Source organism: Poecilia reticulata, linkage group LG3, assembly GCF_000633615.1.
Source record: "Poecilia reticulata strain Guanapo linkage group LG3, Guppy_female_1.0+MT, whole genome shotgun sequence".
NCBI lineage: Eukaryota > Metazoa > Chordata > Actinopteri > Cyprinodontiformes > Poeciliidae > Poecilia > Poecilia reticulata.
In genome coordinates, this window is record NC_024333.1 from 28,596,889 (window position 1) to 28,614,612 (window position 17,724).

Below are 17,724 nucleotides of genomic sequence, written 5' to 3' on the forward strand. Positions count from 1 at the left end.
CACACACACAGCATGCAAATAAAGACCAATAATTAAAACCGTGTAATTAATTTATTGAGCTGAAAGTGCAGCTTTTCTTTTTGAGTCACATCAAGGATTTTCATCAGGATGAGGCGTCTTTATGTTGCAACTACTCTATGAAGATTTGTATATCTTGAGCGTAGTAAATAATAAACAACGCTACACTTGCATGGTGCTGGCTTCTTCTATTTTTTTCCATACACAAAATGCCCATACATGAGTCTTTGCATGTGCATGTGCGTGTGTGTGTGTGCCTCTCCCTCTCTCTGCCTCACCAGCCTGTCTGCGCCGTTCAGCCATCCAATGCCTCTTATCTGTCTGATTAATAGGCGGCCGGCTTCAGGACAAATTAATTAACAGATAACACCATCTCTCCCTTCTTCTCTTCCACCTTTCCTCCCCTCCTTCTCATGAAGCGATCGATACAGCAGAAGAAAAGAAACATCAATGGGAATTTAGTGCTGATGATGGAGAGAGAGGGGTATTGATGGAGGGAGGGAAAGTATGAGAGAGAGAGAGCGAGAGCGATGGAGGAGAGAAGAAAGTAAAAGTGGGGGCGGGGGGAGGTGGTGGGAGGAGAGCTGATGGTGGAGGTGGGAGGGGTGGAGACCTTTCTTTCATACCTGTGATTTCAATTGACAAAAGAAGGTTCCTTATTTGGTTCTAATTACATTTTCTTTCTGCCCATTGTTGATAAGGCATCTCATACTGAGTTAGGAGGTGTGAGTGGGTTGTAAGGTTGTTGTAACGTGTGCAGCAAAGCTGCTTTGAACTTATTTTCAGTTGCTTAGTTGTATGTGGAGCAGCGTACATTAAAACGACTGAAATGTGGAGATTTATGAGAAGTTTATGCAGCTGTTCGGTGAGAGCAGCCAATTATAGCTCTGTCTGGAAGCAGAAATCGTGGAATGTTGCTTGTTTTGTGCCTTTTCATGAGTTTTAGTATATATTTTTTTACCGTAAGTGCGTAACGATGTGTATGTGTGTGTGTGTGTGCGTGTGTTTCTCTGTGCATGTGCCACACGGCGTCTGACAGAAAGGGGCTACGGTGCAGTCATGCAAACTTAACCTCCTCTGCTTGCTCTTGTGCTCTCTTTCTCTTTTCTTTTCACTTTTCTCCATCAGATAGCCACATGAAAACAAACACGCACACACACAAGGAAACGCACGTTGATTCCCCAGCCACCCTGCGGCCTGTTTGTCTGCCAAATGAGTCCTGACTGCACGTTTACACCGGAGACCGCACAACAGCCGGGCTCAGACACACACACACGCACACACACCTACAGGATAGCCCTCTCTCACGCTCCAGTTGCCTCGCAGATGCACACAAACACACATATCTCGGAGCCCTATATTTGTTTTTGTGTGGTTACAGGGCAAACGGGAACCAGCGAGAAGCGATTGATGCTTATGAACACATAAATGCGATTCAGCGTATGTATGAGCGTGCTATACTGGCGTGTGATAACTGTTGCATCAACAAATACATTTGTGTGTGTATCTGTGTGTGTGTGTAGCATAATGAAGCAGGTGCTGCGATGGGGATCTGATCACTGTTATTAACACCTGCTGTAATACAACTAGCAAATTTCTAGGTCAGCAGTTTGACCTTTATTCTTTAGGAAAAGCAAACAAGAGGGTGATGATGTCAACACCAAGGACATCAACACTCCATCAACAAATTCTTTGTCATGGCTTATGTTGATGTCCTCCGGGTCTTTATTAACAAATGTCCTCATCTCGATGTTGAATCGATTTCTTATGTTGAAAAGAAAGAGACTTAACTGCAACAAAATCTGTTTGAAGAAAAGTTAGGACACAAGAAGCATCTCACCTTAAGTGATGTGTATTTTGTGATTACATGATGTCTCTGGTATTGGCCTAAGGAAATTTTCCAAATACTTTTGAGACCTCTTCAGGTTCATTTCCAAACTCTCAAACTGCTGCATCCATCCTTTTAAAGGCCTTCTTGATCTTATCGTGGCCTTCATTGCTCAGTAGCGATTAGCATATGAGCCTAAAATGGAATGCATTACAAAATACTAACTGATGTTTTTATTATGTGCATCTGAAGTGAAATAATTGTGTGCAACGTTAGCCATTTTCAATGGGAATAAAAGTTGGAATATTCTATTTTAACATTAAGCGGAAGACATATGTTTTATAGTTATGTTTACGAAGTCACAAATGTAAACTGTTTTATTTTCTTCATTTTTATGGTTTATTCACGTCAATACATATTTGTCCACATTGTTAATTGCAAGCTGATATTAAAAAGCCACAAACATACACAGACCATCATAGGGCATCCTACTTTGTTCACCAACTCTATGATGCACATCAGTTGGACAGTTTTGTCTCAGTGGTTTTAGCGTAGTTTATTCATGGCCCTCCATGGTGGATAAAACCTCTATACCATACATTTTGTGTAAACGTGTGCACATGGCCGATGTGCTGCCAGCAGAGAAGCAGGTCAAATCAGTGCTGCTGGGCTACATCTAATCAAAATGAGCCAACTTCCAACTTAATCCCACTGTGAGACTTTAGGTTAGATAAAATAGGCCAACATTGCTGCGGAAAGATAAGTGTAATATGTTTTACTGGGGTATGAATCTTCTACACATCAAAAACCTATATTGTGTCTTACATCCGAGGATAAAAATTGGTTAAGCTTATTTTTTCCATCAATAGTTGAAATGTTGGTGGTATTTGGTTTGTTTATATTCCCAACAGTGTGAGGATCTGCCATCATTTACATGTGCTAATATTTTCATACGTTGACACCAAATGTGATGGCTTTACAAGTTTTTTTTTTTTTTTTTTTTTTTTTTACAGTTTTCAAAGGTCAAAGTGGAACACTTCAGGCTACGGGATGATAAACAAAGGCTTGGATACTCTTTAAGGTCTTGCTAAGAACTGCAGCCAGACAAATGCCATAAACGTACAGATATAGTGACAGAGAAAGGAGCTGCTGATGAGCAAGACCAAAATAAGCTTTGTAAAGATTTTGTAAAGCTTCTGAATGTAATCTGAGGATTGACAAGTTGTCCATCTTTCATGTTATGCTGTGTTCACTTTTTAAAACACATTTCACTGATAAGCGCTGTGACTGTATGAGGTTTGTGTTTTCACTGGGAGAGAGGCATGTCTGGACTTCCGTCCTGGACCTGTTGCCCATGTGACACGATAAACGTAATACAACGGATGGATGGAAAGATGCTTAAGGATTTTTACTTGTAAATATGTAAAATATAAATTACATAAATATCCTAGTTATTTATGTCATAATGAAGCCAGGATCCACCCTTTGGTTCTGTTAAAATAGCCGCTACTTATTTGATCACGTCTACAGGATGACCAGATGTTTCACTCAGCCTAAACAATGTGACAGTTTGTCTTTTTTGGAAAGTTATCTGACTTGAAGTTTTAAGAAATTAAACTGCATCCCAGAAATGTAAAGCACAACATTGTGAAACTGGAAAATCAGAGAACAGGGGAGTGTGTGTCTTCATGCATAATTGCCTAAAGCTCATTGATGACAACGTAAAAAGATGATGATGTCTCACTTCACTACAAAAGTGTAAAAAAAAATTAACACTTTGTCCACATGAAAATCAAACAAATTATTTTCTTTTTCTAAAAAGAGCCAGAGTCCCTCTCTGAATGACTGAAAGTCGCTAAACATTATTGCTAAAGAAGCTGATTGTTCCCAGCATGCTATATCCATGGGAAGTTGAATGGAAAGATGAGAATTTTCCTAAAAAAAAAAAGGGCAACCAATCACTCAGTGCGTCAGATCTTCTTATAGGTAGACAAGAGGAGATGAGAACAATGGAGTTAATTTTCTTTGATTTGTTTCTCAATGTTCATTTCCAACAGTGGAATGTTCTGTGTTCAGCATGTGCACATACTGTGTACTGCAGGGGACAGATTTAAGTCTACTGGCCCACTGAGACCGAGATTGCATGAGGATGCGTGAAGTTTCCAACAGTTACCAGCTCGTCGGTGCCCTGTGTGCATCTCAGTGTGTGTTTTTGTTATGCAGGCACACTGTGTGACGGCATGAAACTCAAGTGCTCGCTCCCGCTACACTGTCTGTATGCGTTTGTGTTTAAACGTGCGCAAATTGTTTCCTGCTGGGCAATGCAAGTGCTCCCTTGTAGCGCTCTCTGAGTGTGTGTGCGCTTGCATCTCAAACTGTTCCGTACCATACGGACAGATGACAGCCAAAATGAACACGGGCCCCCTGTGATGGCTTTGGCCAGGCTGAAACAATACACACAAGAAACGTGAAGAACGCAAACCGTCTTGCACTCACACACCCAARCACACACGCACACACACACATCCACCAGCTGACCCAATTACACAGAGATGCGCAACGAGATGGAAACAAATCTACCCAGAAAACCAGTTAATTTAAAAGAGCTTAAAGACACACACAGGACACACATTCTCTTCCACACACACACATGCATACACATTGTGGGTTCTTAGACACATTGGGTTTGGAGTTGACATGACATAGACTTCTAAATCATATGTTAAGTTTAAGCATTCATGGCCAAAATCCCTGAAAAGTTCTCCTGGCTGTTACTGATTCTTAGTGTTATTTGTGGTCTGACCTGGTGAATACAACTGACAGATTGGATAAAAAAAAACATGCTTTAAGTTCCTTGGTAGGGGCAGCGGTAAAATGGAAAAAAAATAAAAATACAGAAATTTTGCTTATGTATTAAAAGCCCATGTAACTAATACTTAATTGAGTTTGACTAAAATCAAAGCAAAGAGCATCCAAAACACATTCTGTTACACTGAAGATTGTGGAACTTCTTAGTTTGACCTTTTTTATTTCGTTCAACATGTGAAAAAACATATGAACTGCTGTGAATTATTTCAAAATTAGGTAAAATTTTCTTCCCACCAAAAATATAAATATGCCTTCATCTTTAAGGCATAAAGATGAAGGCATTTATTGTTGAGTGTCTGAATAAACAAAACAGGAAGTGATTCTATTTGAAATAACTGGAAGCTGTTTGCCTAATGCTAATATTCACTGATGTTTCCACCGTTTCATTCTCCATGTTTTTACTTTGGTTTTATTTTCTTATGGTTAAAAATATTAAGTTCAGACACAATGATAAAAGTCATAAATAGTCAAGGTTAAAATGTTTTACTTTGAGTTTGGTTGCTGTCAACCACTGACCATTAGACATTTGTAACCTTTTTACACACAAACGTTTTCTTACAATGGCTTTCTTACAATAACAATAATAATAATAAAAAAATGTCTTCTCTGAAGTACGATCTACTTTTTCAACGCTGTCAAAAAAAAGAGCCTCTAACCTCACATACAATCACATTGATCTTAATGAATATTTCATGACAACTAAATTTGAGTACATTGATGTAATGTCTTTGTGTGTAAAGTTAAACATTAGGGTTTTGTAACTTTTACTGAAGACTATTTCACAATGTTTTTTATTGCTACTAAATAGCAAACCAAAGGAAAATGTATAAATGACTTTATTTGGTTATAGCACTGATTTCAAAACTGGATTTTATTTTCAATTTAGTCGCATTTACTGAAGATACATTACAAACACAATTATACACCTGGATCCTCATCCTCTCAGACATTCTTGGTTAAAATATCTTTTCCCCTTTCTTCCCCCTTCCCCCCCTTGAGCTCCCTTTTCTTCTCCAACCCCCCTTTCCTCCATGCGGCCTGGGGGAGAGCAGAGCAGTCATAGGGCTGCGGTAGCCTCTAATCAGTGTGAACAGCCAGCTAATTACCAAACCCTCAGCCCTGCCTGACTGTTAATTGCATACATTAGACACCATCAGCAGCACTGCAAGATTAACACTTAAAATCTTCCCATTGCTGTAGTGAAGATGAGTGCTCTGTAAGTGTGTGTGTGCGCGTGTGTGTGTGTAAAAGACAGAGACGTAGAAGAAAGGAGTGTGTGTGTTTGGTGTGTGTGCTGTCTCTGTGGTTGCGGGTGCTAATATTTAACACTTAATTAGACCCAAAATGATATTGTCTCAACACGAAGGCGTTGTCTAGTGCGTTAGCTGTTGCCGTTGTGGGGTTGCTTGGGTGGGGGCAGCTGGTCGTTGAGGTCGTCGAGGGCAACCCCAAGTCTCCGTGGAGACGACAGATGGAGTGACATTAAGAGCATCGCAGTGGAGCCATTTCAAATAATAAAATATCAATATTTACATTTTAATTACCTACTTCCAGCTCCACCAGGGCAGAGTCAAGGAGTGTGTGTGTGTGTGTGTGTGTGTGTGTGTGTGTGTGTGTGTGCGCGTGGGTGTGTAGTTAAGTGTATGAGCACTGCAAGCTCCACTGTTTGACTCCATATAGAGACCAGAGACCTGCTCCAGGGATAACCTTCAGTTCTACTTAATGATTTTTACTGAAATAAATATATTGCTGCAGTTCACACCTTATTTTTCAGACCTTCACYAYTAATACGCTTTTCACTTTTTCCTTTACTTCTATCATCCGTCCTTTTCCTCATCCTCCACCTTTGCATCCTGCCATTCCCTCCATCAATATATTGCTGATGCAGACCGGATTGACCACTCCGAGTGTGTTAGCATGCGTGTGTGTGTGTGTGTGTGTGTGTGTGTGTGTGTGTGTGCACAAATCTGTCCAGGGAATTAACTGCGTATACACACAGCTGAGCAGCTTACAAAGTAACTCTTCCTGTCTGTCTCTTTCTGACAAACACATATAACACATGTAATACTGCTGGTCATTACTAAAGATTACAAACTTAAAATGCAACAAGAGTCACTGCTGATACGACACCAATCAAGTATAGCATTATGACAGATTGCCTATTATGGTGTCGGTCCACCTTTTCCTGCAAAAACAGCACTGAGTCATCAAGGCATAAGCTCCACTAGACTTCTGAAGGTGTGCTGTGGGATCTGGCACAAACATGCTAGCAGCAGATCCTTTAAGTCCTATAAGTTGCCAAGTTAGGCCTTCATAGATTGGACTTTTTTGTCCAGAACATCATTGACTSGACTGAGGTCTTGGGAACTGGAGCCCAAGTCTCGGTTCCCAGGGATGGACTGGGCACCGAGACTGTTCTGCTGCTTTGCAGCCCCATACACACAAACTGTGACATTCTGTTAGGCTCCAWTTAGAACCAGCAATAAAATATTCAGCAAATTGGGGTACTGTAGTTTATAAGTCTGTTTTGAACTATATGAACTGACTTTTGCTCCCTTTTTATGCATCATCAGATGAGCCCACTTCTGTTTTTCTGATCACTGCCCTGTTATCAAAATACTCCTCAAGAGTTTCAACTTTGGGGATGCTGACCTTATTGTCCAGCAATCAGAATGTGGACTTTGTCAAGTTGCTCACATTTTTACGTAAACTTGGAGGACAAAATATTCTCTTGCAACCTAATTCAACCCATCCAAATAACACGTCATGGTGATGAATTTATATTTTGCGCCTCACCTGTCAGTGGTCATAATGGTTTGCCTAGTAGGTATAATTGGGAGATCTCATTACAGATTATCCATATGTGTCTTTTTACGAATCTAGGGCATCTGGCCTTTTATAGTAGATCTAACATTGCTTTTTGGTTACAAATGTATTAAAAAAGTATTTAAAAATAAAGTCACAGGATGTCCTGCCAGGCATAATTGGTGTATCAGCAAAATCTTCCTGATTGTGGCTTTAAAACAAACCCAGTGGTCCTTATCCGGGCCTGGTGTCTCTATGTGAGATTATGAGGCTGTGTTGATTCTATCTGTCTAATCCCCCGTAGCTTCCATAAAGGGAGCACCACTGAAACTCCACAGGGATTAATTTACCATTCACAGATTAGAGATATGTTTGCCAAAATCACCATTGAGAACCCAGTCAGCTAGAGGATAGGCTTCAGCCACTGATGCGATGCAGAAAAGAGGAAGGGAAGGGAGTGAGAGACACAAACAGAGGGACACAGCGGCAGAGATAAAAAAACGAATCCACACGGAGCCTCCTTTCCTGGAGCACCGTGTCTTAATGTCGTTGCTTGAAGACAAGAACATTAGACCTCATTCCAGCTCCTCATCTGGGCCTGAAAAAGCCTGGGCTGAAAATCTTAATTAATTGTCCAATAGTGCTGTGGGGTCATTATGCATTGCAATAAAGAAGCGTGTAATTATGAGATTTAACAGCCATTACCAAGGCCAGGAACTCATATGTCATCATCAGCAACCAAGCCAACGGTTTGGTTCGGCTGTGCGTGTGGCTTGATAGACAACTCACACACAATGCACATGTGCACGCATACATGCTCCACTGTGGGAATATAGTGGTCAGCCAACAAGGAGAAAACTACCTTTTATATTACAGAACAAGTAGTTATGTGCTAATGTACAAGGCTGCATGAAGACTAACAGTACTAAAAAAAAAAAAAAACATATAAACTGGAAAAATGACACAAACACAAGCACACACACATACACACACTCATAGGCACTTAACAGAAGCCCATCAGTCTGACCCAGACAATAAGGCAGCCAGCTGTGATAGCAGCCTGCAGATGAAACATCCCATCAAGATTAAGCAGACACAAAAATACACATATTATTACTACTGTGTGTGTGTGTGTGTGTGTGTGTGTGTGTGTGTTTGTATTTACTATGGGTGCCCTGTAAACCAAAGAGAGGAGAAGCCACTGCCATTTCCTACACAGCAGGTGAAAAGTGGCAAACTCTTGCAGGAATTACATGATGTGTGTAAAGGCAGGCTGTCAACTACATCTGTATTTAGTCCAGTTTCTAAAAAGACAACCGTCTATGAAAGAGTGTGCAGTCCTACACTAAGCTCGCCTGCAGATGGTTTCATTTGCTTGTCTACGAAATGTTTGCGCTTGTTGCATCGTTTTCAGCTGGTGACTCTCATACATCAAACCTATTTTCCCATCTGCTAATGTCCTTATGGAAAAACCTTGTATGTCATTTAAAAAGGGTGAAGGGGRTTGTGGGGGAGAGAAAGTAGAAAAAAGGGAAAGCAGAATAGAAAAGATCAGCGAGAAGGAGAAGGTAGAGGAGAGTAAAATGAAGTGGACTATGGAGGAACAAAAAGTGAAAAAGGAATAGATAGGATAGAGAGGAGCGAGGCAGAGGAAGAATAACCATTTCATGCCTGTCTGTGAACTTTGCATGAACCGAGATAAAATAATGTGAAGCCATGACAAGCCTGTCCCTCCTTCCGCTAGATTTGCAGTATGCATACCTTAGGTGTGTGATATGTGTGTGTGTGTTGAGGTGGATGARTCTCTGCGTGAGCTCTTGGTGTGTATCTATGTGTGCACTCCAACAGATAGACCAGGATGATGATGATTTGAAATGGAGTTTGGCCTGTGCGTAATTATGATCATCTATCTTTATGCCCCGCCAGCATATCATATCACATCACATCATATCATTTCTCTCTTTTTCCGTCTAGGACAACTGCACAACTACACAAACACACAGACAAAAACTCACAAACACAGAAGCAAATTGAAAGTAGTAAAAACTGTTTGCTCATAATGACTTAGATGACGATGGGCTCAGATGGTCTGTTGATTTATTTGTTGCTGCTCGTCTGGTTTGACTTATTATAAAACTGTGCGAGTCTGTGTATGTAAGTACAGTGACTTCTTTGGATGTGTGTGTGTGCGTGCGTGTGTATGTGTGTGTTGAAAGTGCTTCTTAACAGAAACACGGATAACATTATTAGAACTTTGTGTGGAAAGGATTGTGTGTATTCGTATGTTTGCCACATGTGTGTGGCAGAGAATAGCTGACACAGATTGTCAGATTGCAGACTCTTTCACAGACTGAAAAACAAATGTAATTACTTGGAAAAAGAAACATCAGATGACAAAACAATGCAGAGAAACAACTTTGCAAATACCATTTTTCTCTTGATAAAGAAATGTTCATGGGYTGCTTTATTTATTTATTTTACAAATAAAAATGTAAAAATAAAAATGTGTGTTTGTATTCATTCCCTCTGAGCTGGTACTTTGTGGAACCATCTTTCAAAGCAATTGCAGTTACAAGTCTGGGGTATATCTGTATAAGATTTAAATATTAATAGACAGATATTTTTGCTAAATTAACTTTGCAAATTAGCACAAGTTCTGCCAGACTTAATGCCAAAAGCTAATTGTCCACCACCATGTTTCAAAGAGTGGAGATTTCGTTTTGGATGTAGTTTTCTACCACGCATAGTGCTTTCCTTATATGCAGGTGAAAACATTTTTTTTAATCTCATCTGACCAGAAGTCCTTCTTCCACATACAACTTTATCCCTGACCTGTCTGCTGTGTTCCTTGGTTTTCATGAAGTGGTTTGTTCACAGATGTTCTTGAATGCACCTCTGTTGTATGGACAGCTGTGTTTATATTAAGCTCAAATGATCATCGTCATTTCATTTACTAAAGACACAAAAAGGTTCATGTAAAAAATAAATTAAAATATTGAACTACGAGTAAATAACACAAACATAGAAATCACAAAATCCACAAATTTACATTTGTGACATAAATGGCTCTTGGAAGTGATATAGTCCCAAGGAAGTTGATTGGAGTAAAGTTGAGTAAAGGGGGCTGAATACAAGTGCATGYCACACTTTTCAGATTTTTGTTTGTAAAAATCTTTTAATTCTTTTTCACAAAGGTTACAAATACTTTTGCGAGATAAGTTTGCCAATTTTTTTCCACTACTTGAAGTAATGCGTGGTAAGACAGTCAAGCATCTTGAAACTATCTTGATAAGAAAGACAAAAGAAGCATGCAAAAGAGATGTTCATATGTTATATATGATATGTATTTATCAAAAAGTAAGCCGGCTGCTCCTTGCCGTTGTTGGAAGAAAAAAAAAAAAGCAAGGCACAGTCAAGAAAACGGCTTCATTTTCTCATAATGGTGATGCTTCTGCCTTAATCTAATAAAAGAAGTCCAATTTAATCCAAACATTAGAATCAAATATCAAATATTCTTTCCCTAATTTGATTCCATCAATATTTGTTTTCATCTGCAAACAAGGATGTGTTTGTTTGTACTGCAAGAGGAATTCATGGTGGTGCAAGGGAAAATAAKATATCTCTTTTGCATGGATGTGAACAATAAAACAGACAAACACTCTCTCACACAAGCAAACAGACACATATTAAACCTTGGGGATGAGCAGAAATGGAAATCAAACACAGTGAACAGCGCTGAAGGAAAATCAACAGAGACCTGAAGCACAAGCTTGCAGATAGCCATCGAAATCTACCAAGGCCCATTAACTAAATCAGATTGGGATTCCAAATGCAAATCAGATTCCAATAAAGTCAGATTAAGTTAGACATCATTACAGTATGGGAATGGCAGTCGATTATGCCACGTCAAAGAAAGAGAACCCAACTCAAGCCAAGGCGATGTTAAAAACCAGCTTTTATCTTCTAAATCTAAAATGTTTCTTGATATAATTCAAGTTTCTGAAGAAATATTAAATGTGTTTTCTGTGCAATCGTATATTTTCAATATATTTCAATCGTATATTTTCAATATACGATTGAAAATAAATATTTTAATACACCTTGTGAAAAGACAAAGTGGTTGATTCTCTGACACTACATAAGACTTTTTTTCCCTGAGTTAGCATAGTCAGGATTACCAAAAGAAATTCCCTTTCCTTCTGACGATACTATAAGTGAATCAGGCTTGTAGGTTATTTTGCTATTTTCTACGGACTAAGATCAGAGCTTTCTGATGGAAACTCCAAAACATTGACTTTACTGTCATCTTGCTGGATTACTGTCCATTTGGAAGATCTCTGTGTGAAAGCTTCAAAACCTTAAGATKTTGCTTCAGTGTTTACACAATGTTTTTCCCTCATAATGCCACCTGTTTTGTGAAGCACACCCGGGATGGGTGTCCTTCAGTAAAAGTCCCACAAAACATGATGCTGCTACCACCATAATCCACAGTTGGGATATGTTCTCAGGCTTRTGAGTTTCCCAGTTTATCCCCCAAAAAGGAAGGGTCAATGTGGCCCAGAACCTCCAATTCTAGTGTAATCAGCCTGATGGAAGCTTAAAAAAAATCAAGCTTTTATTCCTTGCCTTGTGGTTTTTCAGCGCATATCAAAACAGGACTTATTTCACTGTGGATAATGACACCAGATATCCTCATGATGTTTTTGTCTACACAGAACTATTTGAAGAAAAGGGCGTGGCAGGAAACCGGAAAGTGCAAGACAAACCAGACTTATAGAAGTTGACAGTTCTCTTTTAAATCTTGTCGGGTTTTTTTTTGTTGTTGTTGTTGTTTTCTTGATGTCACACAAGGCTGTGTTTAAGGTGCCCCCTAAAATGCACCCACATGTACCAGTTAATTGAAATGTTGTGAAGAAACCCATTTAGCAAACATGAATTATTTTCATATTCCTAACTGACTGCAGTTAGGATGTTTCACTTTATACAACTGCAGATGGTGAAAAAATGGTTATGTGTCGTTTTATACAATGTGGTTTTAACTCAATGTGTACATCTGAACTTTTTCAGGAATTTGTCAGTTTTCCTTATGGGTTAAGAAGGCGCCTAAATACTGTCACTGTCAAAGTGAACCAGCATTTGTAGACAGAATGAGGGCAAATGCATGCGTGTGAGAGAGTTTCAATTGACACATTTAACCCTGTGTTTTTTCATGACATTTTATTAAACTACCTAATAGCTTTGAGAGGGGGCACATTAAAAGATGAACTGGAAAAGGTACGGCAACGAAGAAAGAAATGGAGGCAATTAAGACTTGAAGAAAKAAATAATTGTTCYGTTTAAGACGTTTTGTTCCAATTTAGCTGCCAAATGGAATAGGAAAGTGAGAGTGCTGTATTTCTTRTTTCTGGTGGTTTCATCAATCTTTCTACTGATGTTTTGCTGAGTTTAAAAGAAGCCTGGGGGATCATAGAAAGTACCTTATGCAGGTTGTTGCGATGTGTTCCAGTGTTAATTATGTCAGCTGGAGTATAAAAGTCTTGAACATGTGCAACAGCRTGTGTGTGTCTGGCTTGGTTACAGTGTTTTTGGTAAAAAAGAGCAGCAATTTTGTTTCTCGACATTTGCTCACTACTGGTTGCTTTAGAAATGTTTGGCTAGGTTGCATTTACTTGACAAACTAATTCTCTATTTGACAACCATTTCTAAACTGTTTGAAAGTAAGAAAACACACATAAAAAAATCWGAAAAATGAAAGACACTGGGTATGACGTTTTCCTTTTGGGGCAGAGGAATATTTCTTTTAGTGTTCTGATTGATAAACAATTGATCYGATTGATCTACATTCAAGAACCATGTTTCTGCAGCAAAATAAATGAAAAACTGATAAGCAAAGAAATAAAAGGCTAGTTGAGAGGGACAATGTGAAGCTGAGGTTGACTCAATAATGAAAAGGTTGAAGATACCATGGAGTTAGAGCAGATGGGAGGTTATTTCAGGCCATAAAGGAAAATAAGATAGGACAGAGAAAGCGAAATAAAGAAAAAGGTCACATGTGAGTTGGAAGATCGTTGGTTTTTGATTTATAGTAGTTCCTGTCTGTTTGGGAGGATTTCGAGAGAGCTTTGATGYAACTGATGTACTAGACCACTTCAGTTATTGCTTATACAAGAAACAAGATTTTATTTATGCTGCACATTTCATAAATAAAAATCACAAAGTGCTTCAAAAAGAGAGCAGGAAATTAAAAGGTGTCAACACATTTTTTTTTTTTTTACCTAGATAATTAAATACATGACAATTATTAAAAAGTAACTTTTCGGAATTCAACTACTGTCTAAAGCTGTTCGGTTAAATTTTTATATGGTGATGCATGATGTGTGCAGACATAACATAGTTGATTTCCTTCCTCCCTCCTCATCCCATCACCACCTCCACCACTCCAATCGGTACCTCATATCTCCACAGAGACTGATGAAATGGCTGGACCAATGGTGACACCCCTCCACCTACCGCTGCCCATTTTTTACAACTCAATCATGCCACGTTACAGCCGACACATAGGCCGCTTATCCCGAGTGTCAAAATTGAAAGGGGAACAGCGAGGGAGAAAGACTGCAAGAAAAGACAGAGCAAGTAAAAGGAGATAGGGAGGCAAAAGAATAGGTGGAGACCCAAGAGCAATTTCTTCTTGAATAAAAAAGAAAATGGGAGGGGGTTGTAAAAAAACACACACTAATGGCAAGGCCCCTGGTTCTGGTAAAAAAAAAAAAAAAAAGGGCTCTGTTATAGGTTCCGGCTCTCAGTCGTTGATTCATTCATTTGTTCGTTCCTTGGTCTTTCGTCAAGTCAAGTGCTCGCCCTGTCTGTCTTTCTCTTTTGTGTCCACAAGTCTAGATAAGAGCTGCTAGTATGACTGCCTGGTAGCCATTTAGTTATTATGGAAGCGGAGAGAAAGAGTGAGTAAAAGAAGAGAAAAGAGGATGAAAAGACTAATTCTACTGACAGATAAATGGCTCATTCTGAATGGCCTTTCCTTTCTTTAATTCACTCCCTTATTCTCCTCTGTTTAAATATTTGCTGTTCTCCTCCTCTTCCCACCTGACTGCACTCCGGTCTTCACACACACACACACACACACACACACACACACACACACACACACACACACACACACACATGAATGCATGCTTCACCATGACATGCAGCCTAATATGCATCTGGAGTTGCCTCTTTGAGAGCTATTAAAATGAGATCTTCTCGTCACTAATCCATATTATTGGACGGTAAGGCCTTTCATGCCCTTTGAATAATAACTTCTGATATTTCCACATAAGCACGATTCCCAGAGTGTGACGGCTTACTCTTCATGCTCCGTGCACAGGCAGTGAACAGGTGAGTGTGTGTGTATGGACTTCTCTCAGTTTGAATTAGCAGAAGGCTCACCTGTGCTTATGTATTTGTGTTAAAAGTACAGGCGTGTGATTCCTTATGGGACACGAGGAGACACGCTGCTGCTGCTGAAACCCCATTTTCCTTTCCTAATGACATATCAGATGTTTGCATAGGGCCATGTCAGTTTGAAAATGAACACAGAAACTTATATCTTAGAATAAAATAACCAATCAGAGGGATGTGTGTATTTGTATAATGTCAAAAGTCTCTTAGATGAGGCGATTCTGTGTGTCAAACATGACCAGCATGAACACACACACACACACACACACAGACACACAAGAGCTCTGGTCTTGTTATCCGGGGGCCTGTCTTGCAGGCAGCCTCTCTAACGCTGAGTGATGTTTAAATTAGTTTACAATTTAGGCTCCTCGCTATCCGCAGACGGCTCTTAACTCAGTGTGTGTTTGTGATGTGTTTTTTTTGCCTGTGTGTTTGTGCGTGTGAGAGCGTAACAAATTGTTGCCAGTACGGCAGACATCTAATGACTTCAAATTAGCTGCCTGGCGCTCGCCTTGACACGTTGTTACCACTGTTAGGAGCCTTTGTGTGTGCGTAGCGCGAATGTGCATGTGTGTATGTGCAGCGCTGCGCAGCCATATCATGAAACATAAATTGGCTTCGCTCCCCTCTCTCTGCCTCTGTCTTTTTTTGCCTTTGTCTCTCAGTCTCTCTCCATCAATTTGATTAAAAAAATTACTGTACCATGGCGAGCGAAGGCTTGTGTACGCGCACACACTCAAAACACAGTCGTCTCTGGCACGCACGCGCGCCCGACAAGATGTGAAACAAGATGGCTGCTAACAGGTTAACAGGTCTATCCTTTTCTGTTCTTGTTCTGGGTGTGTGTGCGTGTGTGTGCAAGTGTGTGTGCATGTCAGGAACTGATAAAGAATGTTGAGGAGGTGTATTTCTTTCTGACAATCCCCTACACTGTGAGTGAACAGTAGATCATGCTCTGTGAGGACATCATTGTTCAGTGCTGTAAACAGTGAGGATTTCATAAGGTGCTCATATCACTCACACACGTACACGCAAACACACACACACTTGGAAGATGAAGAGTTCTATCTTTCTCTCGGAGCAGTGGATTGCCTTCCTCGTTCATCTAATCACACCATCTTCTCTCCTCCTCCAAGCAATCGTTGCGCTTCACTCCCTTTTTACAGAAAGATGCTCGCGCACGCACGCACGCACGCACGCACGCACGCACGCACGCACGCACGCACGCACGCACACACACACACACAGACACTGCGCTCATCAGATAACCTGTGTAACTTGGCCTGCTTACTTTTAAGAACAGTAAAGAAAAGGTGCAAACCTCCAAGTGCATTATATAACACATGGATAAGTATGTGTTATGTGTATACAGTATCTCCCAAAGGTATTGAACTTTTATCCTGTTTTGTCACCTTCTAACCCAATAAAATACCAAATTCGATTTATTTTATTTAAGTCTAAGTAACAGATCAAAACAAAGTAGAGCATAACCGRAAAATGGATGGTTTTCAATGTATCTTACATTGAAAACTGTTTTGTAATTTTTTTTGTTCACTAACAAACCTGCAGTTGTCATACCGTGATTACGGTGAACTCTATTTACTATATAGGATTAAATGCAATTGAGTAACAGGAAAACAGGGGCTGAATATAAATGCATGTCATGTTTTCCACATTTCTATTTGTAAAAAAAAATAGAAAATTAAATATCAGATTTTTTTCCATTTCCCAACTGTAATTTATTTGTGTTGATCTTGCACACAATTCCACCAAATATACTTCGATGTTTGTGATTATAATGTGAAATGATGCRAGACGTTTTATAGGGCGCTAAACCTGCCGTGGCTTCAGATATGAAAGCAAGTCATAAACTCAGCAGGATGGAAGTAAAGAGTTAAAAAGAAACCAGAGGAGGACAGGAAACTGGGAGAAACATCGGAAAAGAGATAAGTATGGGAAATATGGTATATTATCCTAAAAAGAGAAAAACCCATTCTTAGTGTTATTCTTAGTTTATGGATCAATATGTATGTCTGCTTATTGTCCATATGGCAGAGCAGAGATCAATACACTTACTAGGGGCAATGTGTATTCCTTTCTCTCCCACTCAATTYATCTCGWTTTTTCCTTTTCACTGTTATTTTCGCATTATTGATATCATATACGTATCATTCATGGACCCTGTTATCCAACGCTACCAGCTTTATTGGTATAGATTTAYGCAGCATGACTAAATAATATTTATGTCTCTAATCTGGTATTTTCCCCTGTGCTTTACAGCCCTGCTWTGCCGTTCTGCTGAAGCAAAGCAGGGCTGTATTTTATTTTCCTTTCCTTTATTCTGTAATTATTTTTATCTGACAAAAGGTCAAAACCTTCTGCTAATCTGTTAATCTGATATGCTGCTCTTCTCTGCAGGATCGCTTACAAAACGGCCAAAGCAGTTTGGGCACTTTGCTGCTTTTTTGATACTTTCTTCCTCATTTTTTTTACCCAAGATCATATTTTTTGTTCTGCCATTATGGTAATTCCTTTCATCTTGTATTGCAGATCAAGAGAGATTAAGGGAGAAAAGGGGTTAGAGGTTGGCTTAAAAGGATTAGATTGAGTTCTTCTTTCCTCTGTAGGTAGAAATAGATGACATACACTGTAAAATATCTATCTATCTATCTATCTATCTATCTATCTATCTATCTATCTATCTATCTATCTATCTATCTATCTATCTATCTATCTATCTATCTATCTAT

At 39.5% G+C, this 17,724-nt stretch overlaps 1 protein-coding gene across 5 annotated transcripts in view; it reads right to left on the reverse strand.

Moving 5' to 3' along the window:
- The window catches only part of esrrga (estrogen-related receptor gamma a), a 98,936-nt gene that overhangs the window by 11,430 nt on the left and 69,782 nt on the right, over positions 1–17,724 (reverse strand). The window lies entirely within an intron of this gene.